Raw genomic sequence first — 15,287 nt, 5'->3', positions numbered from 1 at the left:
ATTCATAAACACAGCACATCTAGCAGTAGCTGCATTTTCACCATCCAAACTTTTTTTTTTATATTTGTATGTAGTGGGCATGCTTTTTTCTGTTTTAATACCTGCTTAAATAGGTCTAATGTTGGGTCTATTACATGTAACCTTGCCACTATGAGGACAGATGTACCTTTGTGCATTCTGGAAGCATGTACTGTATACATTTAGCTGCAGCCAGAGGTCACTAATGGAAAACAGGGTGGTAATGGGCCAGGCAGTTGAGGCCACTCTGTAATCTCATCACACTAAACTCAATAAGGTAAAGGTCAGTCTGCCCCCAGTAGACTTCCTGTCCCTACTTTGACCTGAGCAGCGCGAGACATGGCACTGCAACTCTGAATCTGCATCAAAACAGTGGAGACATATACAACTTTCTAACTGAACACCATTTTACTACTATGCCTAACAAAATCTTTGACGTGGAAACTTTACTTTATTTCAACTTAATTTACTTCACTCACTAGTTTTGGTTTTTGACTCACTTGTTAAATTAAATAAGAGACACAATCTTTGTGTTTAATGGTGTATGAGCAAAATCTGATAGCATTTCCCCTCAAATTATTACCGGTAATTTTTTAATTTAATGATAAAGGAAAAGCCTCTGTGTTTTTTAAAAGACTCTACCAGGTAAAGCTTGGTTGATATGAAAGCTCACTTCAGTTCTTTTTGCATTGTGAGAAAGCCATGGCATAACAGTGAATATAGAGGGATGTTAAACCCTTGTCCTTTTGTCCACCTTGTTCATCACATACAGTATTTGGTCTTTTACTTACAGGCAAAGACAGCCGAATCAGTCGCTTCGTTTCATTGGCTATCTGTCAAGTTTTAGTTTGATTGCGTTAAAGTTTTAAGAAGCTCATTGTCGAGATACTTTGACAGGCGTCAAGCATGTGCTGTAGGATTTTTCAAGCTGTAGTGGGATTCACTTGGATTTTTCGCTTGAAAATTAATTCTTCATTGTGTGTTGCTGCTTTGAACAATATTAAACTGTAAAATAATATTAGCTCTCTGCATAAAAAATAAATAATCATCAAATGCAGAAGAGTAGTAAGTCTTAATATGTGATGTGATCTGTTCCCGCTTTTTTTTTGTATTCCCTTTCTGTACAAGGAGAAATTTCATTTGGACATTAATATTCTTCTCATGCTGTTGAGATGCTGTCATTTGTTCCACCCCTACATAGTAATTTTGACTATTACATCAAGAATATTATTACATTAAAGTATCTCAATACTCTTTAGCTTTACGATTAAATTGCAATGAGAGAAATTAAAGGAAAAATGAACCCTCTTACAACTCTCCTTTGTTACATTTTCTCTTCTTTTCCTTTTTATTTTTTGTCGTTCAGTAATTTGAAGATGAGACACACAACTGATTTTTTTTAGCTAAAAATGCCAAAACATAAAAACCTTAGATGATTAGAGGGCAACAGAAAAATTTAGAAAGCACAAAAGAAATCCATAAAAAGGTTTTGTTCCTCGTCTGCCTCTCTAGCAGCAGTTAGTGGGTTGGTACCAGTGTTTGACAGAATCAGACCATGAGATCAATTACAGCACAGTGGTGACAACAGGGCCAATGGGTGAAAGATTACATGCACACTCAAACACACACACACACACATTTGGTTGAGAGCTGTGCCAAAAGTGAAGTGGTCTATCCATAACCATGGTAGCAAACATGTATGCATTAAGAAAAAAAAAAGAAAAAATATAGTAACGGAAAGGTTAACAGCGGATTTTCCTTTTACATGTGAATCCTTTCCCTTGGTCTGAGTTTTTTTGACATATCAGGCTTTCAGGATGAGGGAAGACTTTAAAGAATGACCTGAGATCTCTCGGTGAAATACCTGTAATCAGCCTCAGGGGATTTAGCATCCTCTGCGGGTTCTGGCTGAGCCAGGAGCAGCGGCCAGGCATACGGCTCTGACAGACTTTCTTCCCTGGGATCAATACCCTGACTTCTTTTAAAGTGTGACATGTTGAGAGGTAGACAAGGAATTCTACTTTTGAATTCCCTTGGGGAGTTTTTTTTTCTTTCTATGTGACTTTCTGGCAAAAGTACATGGCGTATTCTGAAAGGTCTGAACATCATATGTGGGTATAAATATGTTACCTTGCTTTGGGTTACATCAGCTAGATGAAGACACAGATTTGGGGAGTTGTGCATGTGTAACACATGTGCAAACACAAATCAAATCAGCAGTTCCAATGAAATTGTAAACCTGTTTCCGAGCGTCTAAATCTATAGGTTTTCTTTTTAGATCTATAAGACTATCACTGTTTTAGAGGGCCTTTATTTAAAGTAAACATGTTGGATCTCACTATGAATTATAGACCAAAAGAAAAAAGCCAAAGTCAATGCTTCTCTTGGCTACAAAAAAAGTACAAAATAAAAATAGGCAAACGTAAGAGTTCAAAAGAAACAGTGCAACCCTTTAATATTCTGTTTTATTTTAACTTGAAATCGAGCCATGACTTATTTTTACCTTCAACAAGATCTTGTTAAAAAAAAAAGAATCAATTATAGAACTATTTTCTTTCTTTTATGTGTAAATGTATACTTTTATTGATTTATATTAGATTTCTGTAAAAACAATTGTAAAAACAGCACGTACATGTTCACATCTTCCTGATTCCGTTTACATGTCAAGAACATCCGTCTTGATGTTAGAAATATTCCTGCAACATTTCAGCTGCCGTTTGGAGAAAGCCCTCGAGACAATACAGTGTGTCATGATTAATCATCTAGGTTAAAAGATAAAACGGCTTTTAGATCATTTCAGGCCAATGCTTTAGCATCCTGATGCATATTTTTATTTTATGTTCCATATAAACGGTATCCATCTGGCACCCTAGTAGGCAAGCTTAAAAAAAAAAAAAATTTTTAAGTATTTGCCAAAACTACCAGTTCCAGACGGGCTTCTGCTTTTGCAAAACTATCTCTGTCATCCATCCCATCTGACATCTGGCATCGGCTGACTGGGCACAGCTCAGCCCAGCTCGGCTCCATAGCTTTAGGGGAGGTCAGCAACTCGGGGCTGAGCACTGGGCCGTCAGGGAGGTTGTTCTGCATACTGAGCAGCCTGATTAGGCAGAGGGGCACAGAGGGGCTACAGCATGAGAGGGGCAGAGGGGAGACAGGCGTGACAGTACACTTCCTTGCAGCTTCGTGCCACCACTGACTAGGTACCCGATGAGAACTCAGAGACCATCTTGCCCTTACATAGATGTTGAATAGGGAAAGACTCAAGTTCCACTCTGGCATTTAGATAAGTGTCATCATATGGAAATAAAAGTACAGTTAACATTTCACCCTTACTTTCCATTCCCAAAATATCATATCTCATATTTACCGTCGTTGTCATGTTAAAACCAAACTGATAAAGATAATGAGCCCATGACAATGCAGGTTCACATTTAGTCCACCACAGCTGAATGCACAGAGCCACGCTCTGCCTCCACAGAAACATTGCTGGCTTGACGGATAATTTGGGCAATACCTCTCGATTCTGTCTCAACCTACTAGACAATTTAATCGCACCACCCTGCCCCAGAAATCCTCCCTGGTTGCATGGAACATGCCCAGGTGCATTATGGTAACTGATGACTGTTATTAGAGTAAAAAACAAAATCAGAAGGACGTAAATCAGGCAGTGATTGGGGACATTTTTTGCTGCAACATGGGGATGGGGTTTATGGAGTGTCCCCGACGCGCACTGATCACGTCTGATTCTTTTTACCGTGTCGTCTCTTCCCAGTTTGGTGAGCCCCAGAGAACTGGGTTGTGGGACTGGTGATGAGGACTCATGTGATGGCTGGATGAAGAATGAGTGCAGAGGGATCGATTGAGTGGTTTTCTCACATCATAGAGTGGTGGCTCAGAAACCCTGGCCAAGAGGAAAACATGTGTACAACTACACACAGTTGTGCCTAACCCAACAACCTTACATTTGGCATAAAAAAACACCTTAGACTTTACAGTGCATGCAAAGGGTGGAGGAGAACAGGAGCCCGAGGGGTAAAAGGGTCAGCAATCCACCGAGATGAAAATGAAAGAATAATAACAGAGAACAGGATAAAATTACTGAGCTTTACCCACAATATCTTCTCTCATTAGCTCAAGCACTAATGTTGCCGTTTATGCTTGTGTTCTACACCAGCTCCCCCTAATTAGGCGTGGGCTTCTAAAAATAAACAGCAAGCTAAATAGTGGCGTGAAAGTACATGCAAATCTGTTGATGTACAGGAATAATGGCGGCAGGGTAGAGGAGGGGTGGGGAGGAGATTAGTGGTGCGCTGCAGACTAAAGTAATTGAGTTGGGTAGTTCTGACATCCAGGCGCAGTCAGAGTGCCCATGTTGTGGAACATGCTGTGTGCGTGTGCGCTACAAGGCTCAGCTGGCATTTGTTTTGTGTAGCTAGTGTCATGGTAAAGGTGTTAGCTCTGGATAAAAGGCTGGAAAGATTCTAATCCCTACATTACTTCAGAGGAGGAGAAGGGTGGAGTCTTCCTCCTGTGAAACAGCATGGACAATCTGTTGCAACACCTGAGCAGGGCACAGAACGGGCACAGCCTGAGCACAGTGCTTGGCCCAGTGTGGACCAGGGATCATTAGGTGGAAAACATTTTTTAGGGCATGGAAAAGTAGATAAATATTACTTATTAATCAAATAAAAAGAGATATTTATGTAAAAACAATCTTATTGCATTCATTAGTCATCCAAAAGCAGTCCTGCAGCTGAACCTACATTGCTATTTGTTTTAAGCTTTTATGACAGCCGCATTCAATCATCACATAATAATCAAATAAAAATAAATAAAACAAATAAAAATAAAGATAATATAACCCTTATTTTTCAACAGCAAAATGTGTTTTGCTACTGTGATTTTAATGTTATAAATCAAGTCTGAAAAATTCTGTTACACTATAAGACAAAAATCTTATAAATCAGGAAAATCCTGACATCTTCTTGTGGTTAATTCCTTTCCATTTAGGCTACATACTCAAGATTTAAATGGAAAAATTATTATCTTTGTAGCTCCTTTGAGGATTTCCAAAATACTTTAAACCGTCAGTAAAAAAAGAATCATTTAAAACTCATGATATATCACATTTATTCAGGAGAAATAAGTCATTTAAGCTAAAGTCCTAAGGTTTTCTTATTCTTTTTTCTTCTTTATTTTTTTTTGCCAGGACAAAATGAGGGAAACAGGAGTTGTCTTGACAAGGATTCTGTTGCCACTCAGATCTGGTGGTTCTTAACCCTAGAGTTCCCAGGAGCAATTTGACTTTGTTGTTTGTTTGTATATTTGTCTTGGGTGGCAACAATTAACAATGGCCAAAAAATAAAAATAAAGATTAAAAAAATAATAAAAATGGCCAACGTTGACCGCTGGGGTTCTCAATGGTTAAAGGTGTTTTAACAAGTAATTATTTTGATGTAGAGAAGAGGTAATGAAACTGTTTACATCCCAGCCATTGTTTCTCTGACAGAATAGATCCTAATGCAGACCTTCAAAAAGTTATCTGAGAAGGTACTTTTTATTTTTTCTTGTTTTTAAAAGATATTTAGAAACAAAAGAGTGGCTAAGACATAGAAAAACAGAAGTATTACCAAAATGTCCTTGTGGAATTTTTCGATTATTTAGGTCAAATCTTGCTGGTCTGCAGAATACATGTTTCATAGCTATCCATTATGAGCTTTTAGATTTACTCCCAGCATCGTGCACAAAAGTTGTGGTTGCACATGATGTGTTCAAAGTGAGAACCAATTTTCATCATGAACATAGTCTATTTGTCCTTACATCCAAACCACCTCGATCCATTAGTGCAGCCCTGGCTTACAAACCTCCAGACCTGAATTCACTCTGGCTGGGTGATGGTGGGTGAGGTGTTTAACCACACTGACAAAATGTGCACTTCCAATCCATGCACAAACTTTCACAAATGTCCTGCTTTTGTCTCACACTATTACACACATGCACTTTCCCTCTCTTTTCTTCAGTCTTTGCGCACAGCCGTAATCTTCTGAAATCAAATGTTTTTATAAATCAAGTATGTTGGTGGAGCTGCAATGTGGCCGGGCTTTTTCGCCTAGCTCAGACTGGATATCAAATCAATATCCTGTTCCCCTCGCACTGCCCCCCCTATAGCTGGCTAGTTTGGACTGGCAGACTGCCTTTGAAAAGCAAGCCGTGTTATCTCATAAAATAAAAAGCTGGTTATTGAAATGCCACTCGATGCAAACATGGTTGCCGTTATATCTGTGCCTTAAGATCTTGAGGGTATGATATCTTTGTATTACTTTTTATGCATATGTATTTCCTTCAAAATGTCTAAAGTGCAACACTTAATGTTGCATTTACGGTCACGATCAAGTATGAAAAATAAGCACGAATGAAGATTACCGACTGCTGAGTGCTCCCTCAAACTGTTATCGTTTCCAAGTCCATTTTAAGTGGCATGTGTTTGTTTTTTTCCTTATAGTGCTGTCATCAGTGTGTAAAACTATCCATTAACCTGTCTGTCCATGACATGACTCGAAAATTATACTTTTCCTTTTGCTTTCCCATTAAATGAAAACAGCATCTCAAAAGAACTTTTTTACAGCACTTATCACAGCTCCCATGCTGGCTCTAAATTAGGTTTAGATTGTCATCAAATCTATTTCATGGAACCTTTACAAATGTTTGAAGACCCACTGCGATAAAAATCCAGTTTTGGGTGTTTTTTTAACATGGCCTTGTGGCATTTTATCTGATGACGGGGGACATAGAGAAAGAAAATTAAGCTTAAAATTGTGTTTCTGAGTATTTCCTTTTTCGAGTTGTTGTGAATCAGAAGCAGACACAAAAATGCAATTCGAAAAAGCCTGTAGCAGTGACGTAGAAGCTTTTATGGCAAGCCACAGGCTCCCTGCTCTGTTCCATTCTGATGAGTCTACTTGTAGAAAAATAGATCCATGTAGGTCTTCATTTTTACTCGTCTGAGCTGGTATCTGGCTTAAAACATCTTCTGCTTGCTGGCAGTGACGTCCAAGCACCCCCCCGCCCACCAACACCACCACCACCACCAAAGGACTCAGATGTCTGAGGTGAAATAAAAACCGAGAGGGGATAGGCCCGTATCCACGTGGCAACCATGGGAAAGGGACCACTGCCTTGTATCTTGTCCCCCTTAGGTGCATTGCAGACTGACCCCCCCCCCCCCCCACACACACACACACACACACACACACACCCACACCACCACCACCACCCTAATAAGTGATTATATGAGGAAGAGGATAAGTGGGGTTGGTAAAAACACCCGCCCCCCCCCAGCTTCCCAAAGCATTTGGCCAAGGTCTCGTCACCCATCCTTGGGGTCCCAACACTCGGAGAGCTGACACCTCAGGTCCCCTCCCCCCACCCCACACAATGAGAGAGGAGCCAAGAAAGAGCAACTCCCAGAACCGATCCCAAGAGCGATCCCAGGCCCCCATCCCCAATCGTTGCCCCTGTGAAAGCTCTGGTCAGACACTGACGGAACTGTGGCAGCCGACCAGTTAGGGCAACCACTGATTGCCTCAGGGGAGACCCCAACCCGCCAAACCTCCAAGCTTCTGGACTGATAGTGGAACCACCCCCTCCCCCAGACAACCCTCCCCAGGACAGGGCCAATCAGCCTGCCTACCTGCCTCCACAGATCCCGCGGCCATGGTAGGTGTTGCCCAGAGCAACCACAGGCCCAAGAGGGTTGCCCATCTCAGGGCCAGAGAAGACGTGATCCCAGCCCCAGGTGCAGATGGCACCAACGTTTTATAAAATGGTTAAATTTTTCAAGGAAAGCCAATCAATGCCACCTAACATGAATCCAACCAACATAGTCCTTCTTCTAAAACAAGACAAATATCCCACAATTCCTTCAAGCTATTGCCCCATTTCTTTAATCAACGCAGAGTCAATAGTGGGCACATTTGATTTGATTTTCTATTTCTAGTAAAGTTACCTTCTCTTTGTTTTTTTTTTAGTTGAATAAGAAATGATGTTCTCTCTCATCACTGCTATTGCAGGAGTATTATTGAATTCTGAGGAGGTTGCCCACTCTTTTTTAAAGAATTGAATACATTCTTGGTCTTTTAACAGAGATGTATTAAACCTCCAGTTTATACCTGAGGATGTGAATATTTCCCTAAAATATTTACAGAAACTGGTGAATGATCACCATCAAAAGGCCAGTTCTTAAATAACTTTATTCATCTAACCTGCAGTAGCTGTTCCAAAAATGTGAAGAGAAGAAAAAAAAACAGGACTTTCACTGAGCACTCATTTGTTTTCATTCAAATCTGCAGATCAAAAAGAATAGTATATTATAGGCTAAATGGTGAAACAACAAAAATACTTGATAGGATTAGACTTCTTTCAAAACTGATTAAATTAAATCATTTGTTATCCTTTCTTCTGAGATAAAAAGGTAATTTAGGACCAATTATTAAAACCAAGGCAAGTAAAGTCTAACTAATCCAGCTAGCTTAACAAACAGGAACCCATCTTAATTAGAATAGAGCTCAGTGTTTGATAACCCATGAAAACACAAGAAATACCCAAAGAAAAATGAAAAATTGCTACATTTTAATTTATAGAGTCATTCTGTGCCAATCTTTTGAAGTTGCCAACATGATGTCTAGAGCAAACTCTGAAATCCCCACCCCTGGGGTGTGGGATTGACTAAGTAGATTGTGCAGCTACTGAGAGGAGCTGCAGGGATCTCTGAGGCTGGGGTCCTTTCAAAATCCTGCCAGCCGCTGACGGCCCTTCATAATCAAGGTGACTTATGGGGGACCATTTGGCACTGTGACTTTGTGGTCGGAATCTCATTCCCTGACAGATTATGGTGTTGGACAAGCTGCCACTCACAGCGGTGCAACGGTGATGGCTTTGATAATTGAAGTGCTCAAAGGTGGATGGGGTGGACAGATGAAGCCCAGCTAGTCAATGGATCAATAGTGTAATCTGGAGCTCCAGGTGATGGAGCTAAATGTGCCAGGTTGACTGAGACTGAACAGAGGCTAACTAACGAAGGTCACAAAGCTTTTCTGATGTCTACATGTTGCCTTTTTGTTTAAAAACTATTGCATACTGAAAAATTTACCATCACAACAGTCTTCAAATACTAATAAGCTTTTCTTAGTCGCATATACCCCACATAATACAAGAGAAACATTTCTTCGTTTGCACGTACTTTGACAATATATCATAACCACTGGAAGATAACAGGAGATCTGCTGAGGATTTATCTGTGACGTCTTTGTTCCTATTTTGTCTTCACAGTCTCATTTCACTAATATAACCACCTCTTTGCCAACTGGCTCCCTGGCAAATATACAAACAGACTGCTCAACCTTCGTCTCTTGCATTGCATTGCTCTTCGACTTGCATTGCTCAAAAGTCGATAGCCAAGACTTTATCTTCAGGAAAACACGCAGACAGTTTGTTCATGGACTTAATTGAATAGAAATAGCTGAGCCCCTGCATCAGGCACTCAAATTCATTTTAATATCACTCAAATGTCACCGGCCGATTGGGGTGACAGGCTGGTCTGGCCACCTGTCAAGACGTCAATCCTCTGTCTGAGAAGCAAAAAAACACCCAAAACCAAGACTTACCAACAGACTTAGGTACAAAAATTGACATCAAGATTAGTCCACAGTTGGTCTGCTTTTCTCCATGAAACTATCACATTTAGTCACAAAATAAGGTTTTAGGTAAATAATTGACATCTCCTACAGTTTGGTATGATCAGGTAGAAAAGGACGGTAGACACTACAGACATTGTCAAACAGACACATTGCTTGGCCATCAAGGGCACTCTGATGTAATAAAGTACAGACAAAAGTGACAAATACTGTAGATATTTGCCTACCAAAGACAAATGCCCATCAGAAGAGCAAAATAGGGAGTCTGGGGATTCAGAACAGAGTGATAACAGGAGCAGTCGAAAGACAGAGGTGGTGATTACTAATATATCAACACAAAACTAATAGCTATGTGACACAACTGTCATAACTGGCGTGGCAGAGATATACAGTAGAATGACAGCATACAAGACCGGTGCCAGAAAGTGAAATAAAGAGGTAGAGGAAGAAAGAACTGGACAGGTTTAGATGAAGATAGATGTCAGACACTGAATGCCAGTACTGTGATCCAACTCTGCAGGAAGACAGAGCCAAGAGTGACTAGGGTAGAGCAAAAGGAGGAGTTTAGGAGAGAAACAGAATAGAAAGTGGGAAACTAAATTTAAAGTGGACAGGGAGCAGCACCGTGGTCGAGAAAAAAGGGAAGTCTGTGGAAGGGGGCAAAAAGTTAAAGTGGAAAGAGGTGAAAAAATGAGAAACCGAAATAACCAATTAGCAGAAAGTCAGCAGGTGTGCTTCTTCTCTCCAGAGCACCTTCCCGTCCTTTATTTTTTTAAAGCCCCATCTTAGGTATGGGGTAAGGAAGGGGGTGGACCAATGCTGTGTGGGCATTAAAGTGCAGAGTTGCTATAGCAACCGCCTGGCATGCTCTGTCTCCAGGGAAACGGAAATGTCACAGCTTAAGAGGTCTAACAGAAACGAGTGAGGAAGAGAAAAGCAGGAAAGTATAGGTAATAGTGAGGTTACTCTGTGACGGGATCGATGCATTGCTCCTTATCTTTGCACCAAAGCATATTACATTATCGACTCAGTCTCTGTAAAATTATATTAATCATCTAGCCTCAATCCACCCACTCACTCTTTAACTTAGTTTACAGTGGAAATAGATGACATTGTAAAAGTTAATTTTGAGATTTTTCCCCTTAGTGTAAAACTGTAGTCCGATGTATATTAGTGCAAAACCTTTCAATGCCAAGCCTCTGAGAGTCAACCAGTCCTCATTTCTTTAATCAAATATTTACTGTCACATGCAGGCGAGCAGCATCAGGGTGTGGTGGGATAGCGAAGGCCAGCATTGGCCATGAGGGTGAATGTGACCGGCGTTTGCTGCTGAGCTGTGAGCTGACCCTCCAAATCACACATTAGGCAGGGCTGACTAGCTGAAAGCCCATTAACCTGAATGGCCGCTGATTGCTCCATTATTAACACAGTCTGACTCCTCTCCTCCAGGGCTGTACCCAATTACACAGGTGCTTCAGCCCCCCTTAAGGTCTTGGCTTAATCAGGGTAAACAAATGTTGTTTCTTTGTCATGGCAGTGACACTTTGAGTGATATATGCCACATATTGTAATTAGAGTTGGTCTCACTCTGCTCCACATTTTATTTCAGCTTATTATTTTGCCCATTTTTTATATTTGATGTTTAGCATGAGTCCATTTCGTTTCTAGATTGGTTGTTTATGTTGCGTTGAAACATAAGGGACGACTGCATCCTGCGTGTGTTCGTGCCTGCATGAAGAGAGTGGGTTGTCAGGGAAAGAAGGTGGTCAACTAAATGGAGCATTTCCCCAGCATGCTTCTGCATGTCTGAGAGTGTGGTCTAGCCATGCCTAATTTATTTCCTCTTTTGTCGTTGTTGTCTCCCTTCTTCGGTTGATTAAACCAACCTCATGCAGCTATGCTCAACAAACAGCCTAATTGAGTATGACCTTGGCAAATGATATATCAGCCCTATCCTCCAAAAACACCTCCTGCACCAGGCGCCCATCTCAGCCAGCCCATTGCTCTGTGGGCCGTCGCTTCAAGCACAACAAACATAAACAGGGGATTCGCATCCTGAGCCAAAGTCGTTTCTTGCACGACCTTTCCCACAAATCACAGCAATGACACAGGGCTGGATGGATCACTGAAACGGGGCACATTTGTATCACTTAGACCTTTCATCAGATGCAAGCAGATACTCATCTATTATTCTCCATACCATTTGCAACGTTCGCCCCACAGCCTGCGCATGGTGGTAAAATAAGTGAACAAAACACTCCTATTTCTGCTTCATACAGCAGCTGTAGCGGGCTTAAACAGCACAGAATTCTTATTAAATTTCCATCCCGTCTCTGTGCTTAGATGGGAGCTGGGAAATCTGGGAAGGAGGGGGGGGGGGTTGTGTTCAAAGGGGCCCGCTATTGAAGATCTGATGGCTCTCTCAGTAAAGTCTCTGGTGGGATCTCTCACAGGATACAGATGCATGCTCCGAGATGGCTTCATACCTAATGAGTCTGAGCTCGAGCAGAGCTGCACACAAAGCAGCACTGCCCTCGATTCTCTGTTTGTTTGCCACTGCCAGCCCCACCCTCGAGTTCTTGCTCACGCGCTCACTCAGCACTGAAGGATGTGCCTGCCCACAGCTCCAGTGTGACAGTGATGTGTTTCTCAGGAGGGATGCATATCCTGCAGGTAAACACCTGGAGGCTGAAAAATCACCCTCCAAAAGCAGGCGACAGGGGCTGTGCTGTAGCCAGAGACTGTTAACAAAGAGACACTCATCCCTCTGCCTGTCTCTGTCTGTGCCCACCTTGTCTGTGCAATGAGGCACTGGACCTCAGGACCATATTCATGTTTTTTATTGTCAATTTAATGTGGCTCTAAAGTTTAAAAAAAGTCTCACCTTTATTTGACAAAGTGAGAGTATGTCTTCCTGGGAACCATGAATAAATCTGAAATCCGTTTTAAAACTTAGTAAAGTAAGTGTCGAAGATGTACAAGCATATGATAACAGTTTTTTTCTTCTGTGTGTGAATCGAAAAACCACATTATTGTTTATCAAGGGATTTCTGTCCACCAAAGAATTATTTCAGAAATAAGCCACCCACTTCCAGATAAAGTGAGAATATTTGTGTATCTTTAATGCGCCTTGTGGGTTTGCGTGAGTCAGAGTCCATGCTTCGGCGACCTCTGCTATTAAAATAGTGAGGCCTGTTGCTCGGTAAACAGCAAATTTCTTTTCAGTCTCTCAGAGTGGTGCATCTGGCCTGGAGGTGGGATAGGAATGTATTGATAAAAATAGATCACACTGCCAATAAACAGCCTGAGAGGATGGTTAAGAGGTTGCCACAGCTGGGAGAGTCAAAAGAAGGATGCATTTGTCTATCTGTCCATCATCCTCAGTATGTTAGGAGACTGCTGGGTGTAAAAAGGAAGATAAAAATAGAAGAAAAAAAAGGAGCGTCTTTACTTTTGCCACTACACAGAGGTTACATACTGTCTTGAGCACATGAGGCTTTTGCACTGCTGATTATTTCAGCGACAGCATCCACAGGCATCCACTTTTTAAAGTCAGATGGAAAAATCACACTAGGGGGTAATGCATAGTGTAGCTCATTAAAATTTCACTTTAGAGCTCTTTGACGAGTTTTAAGCTTGCAGTCAGCATGCCACTGAGGGTGTGTGAGAAGTCCCTCAAGGCCACTCACAAAAGACAAATTGCAGGGGGTGTCAATGTTCTTTGCAAGCAGGGCGATTAATGCAAACTTCACTGAGGGCTTCATAGTCCACCGTCCGTGTGCTATTATGTGTCTGCTCAGAATGAGCCGTCACCTCATGGATGCCTGCTGTCCCAAGGCAGAGTGGCTTTAATCAAAGCCAGCGAGAAGCCGCCAGACACAGGGTACAAGTTTCATTCGGAGTTAAGCCATGAGAATGGAGGAGCCATCTTAGCTCTTCCCAGATTTAACTGAAGGCAAAACAGTGAAGAAGAAGCAAAGATAGATTGAAGGAAAGGGTCATTTCTACATGCTGTTCAGCATTTTCATCTCAGTGAGATGTCTTGATAACCTGCTATATGGAAGGTTCTGATGACACCAGCTGACAGTAAATGCAATGCTCAAACCCACCTCAGTTCTCATTTACAGTATTTGCTCAAACAGTTTTATTTCTGAAAGACCCACTCCAATAAAAATTGTGTTTTTGGTGTTTTTAACATGTTCTCGTAGCATTTTTCTCATGTTGGACGTACTGTATTTAAAGCGAATTACACCTGAGATTGCATTTCTGAGTATTCCTTTGTTCAAATAGTTGTGAATCAGGAGCAGATGAAAAAATGCAGTTGGAAGAAGCTTGTAGGTGTGACGTAGAAGCACAGCAAGGCATGAGCTCCGTGCTCTGCTCAATTATGATGCATCCACTCGCACAAAAATAGATCAATGCATGTTTTCGTTTTCCCTTTCGGAGCTGGTATCTGGCTCAAAACTGTTCGGCTGGAAAGCTTCAATATTGATCTTTTTTTTGTTGCACCGCTACTTTAAGGTTGGGTGTGTGAGGGGCAGTAAGCTAATGAGAAAGTGTAAACAAAGGGATGACGAGAAGTAGGGGCGGGCTTACGTCCTGTCCACAACTCATAGGTACATTTCTAATGAACTCCTGCAGGAACTAAGCCCTAAGACACAGGTTTTTTTTATTTTGTCTTAAAACAATAATCATAATTAAAATAGATCAAAATATGAGGGGAGTTGGACTTTTAGATTTATAGATCATGTTTCCATCTACTTTACATGTCATGTCAAGTGTATTACACCAGTCTTCAATAGTGTTTACTTTTTACTGCTTAGAATGTCATAGGAATTCTATTAAAGTACTTTTCATTGCTAGCAATCTACATATGGCCACAACCACAAGACGTTGATGAATAACACAGGAACACATCCCTTCTCAGTTACTTGCAAATCAAATTATAGCTTTATCAAATTGGATTTAACGTCATTATTTTTATTTTTTCAGGGTGTATTGTCTAGCAGTAGGATGATGAAAGTGGCGCAGTTTAATATCAGTGCTCGTGATAAATGTGTTTGGGCTCATCACTGCAGCTGCAGACGGTCCAAAGGGCAGGCACAGTGCTCTGGAGCATGGGCAACTACTGGGACGACTTCTACGTTAATCATATTACGGCGCAGCTCCAAGATGTGCAGAGGGCATTTGCACACAAAGAATCCTTTTGGCAAGGCATCACAAGGACCTAACACCCTTTCATGGATCGGCATTGACAATCTTAAAGCTTAAAGATATATAGAGACGGGGCTTTTCATCGTAAATTACTAGTTGTGAAAGACAAATAAACAAAAAAAACATATATACATACATAAAACTGTCTGTGATGCATGGATGACTTATTTACTGAAAAAAAGTTTAAAAGACATCTCTATTTCATCTCTATTTCTACCAGTATTTTAGATCACATTTTAAAATAAAAAGAAGGGAATTCTCTTTTGACGCAGTAAAACTGTTCTGAGCATACTTTCCCTAGAGGCTGAAAGAAAATGACGGTCCCTAGAGTTTCTGTGTCCACTTTGAATGATATTCCAA

The 15,287-nt window shown here is 41.1% G+C and overlaps 1 protein-coding gene across 17 annotated transcripts in view; it reads right to left on the bottom strand.

Annotated features, from left to right (window-relative positions):
• celf6 (CUGBP Elav-like family member 6) overlaps window positions 1–15,287 on the bottom strand; it is a 149,020-nt gene that overhangs the window by 82,469 nt on the left and 51,264 nt on the right. The window lies entirely within an intron of this gene.

The sequence above is a fragment of the Oryzias latipes genome, chromosome 3 (assembly GCF_053564925.1).
Source record: "Oryzias latipes strain Hd-rR chromosome 3, Olatipes_Hd-rR_3.1".
In the NCBI taxonomy this organism is placed as follows: Eukaryota; Metazoa; Chordata; class Actinopteri; order Beloniformes; family Adrianichthyidae; genus Oryzias; species Oryzias latipes.
Note: the sequence above shows the minus strand (reverse complement) of the source record. Positions and strands in the feature narration are given on the sequence as shown.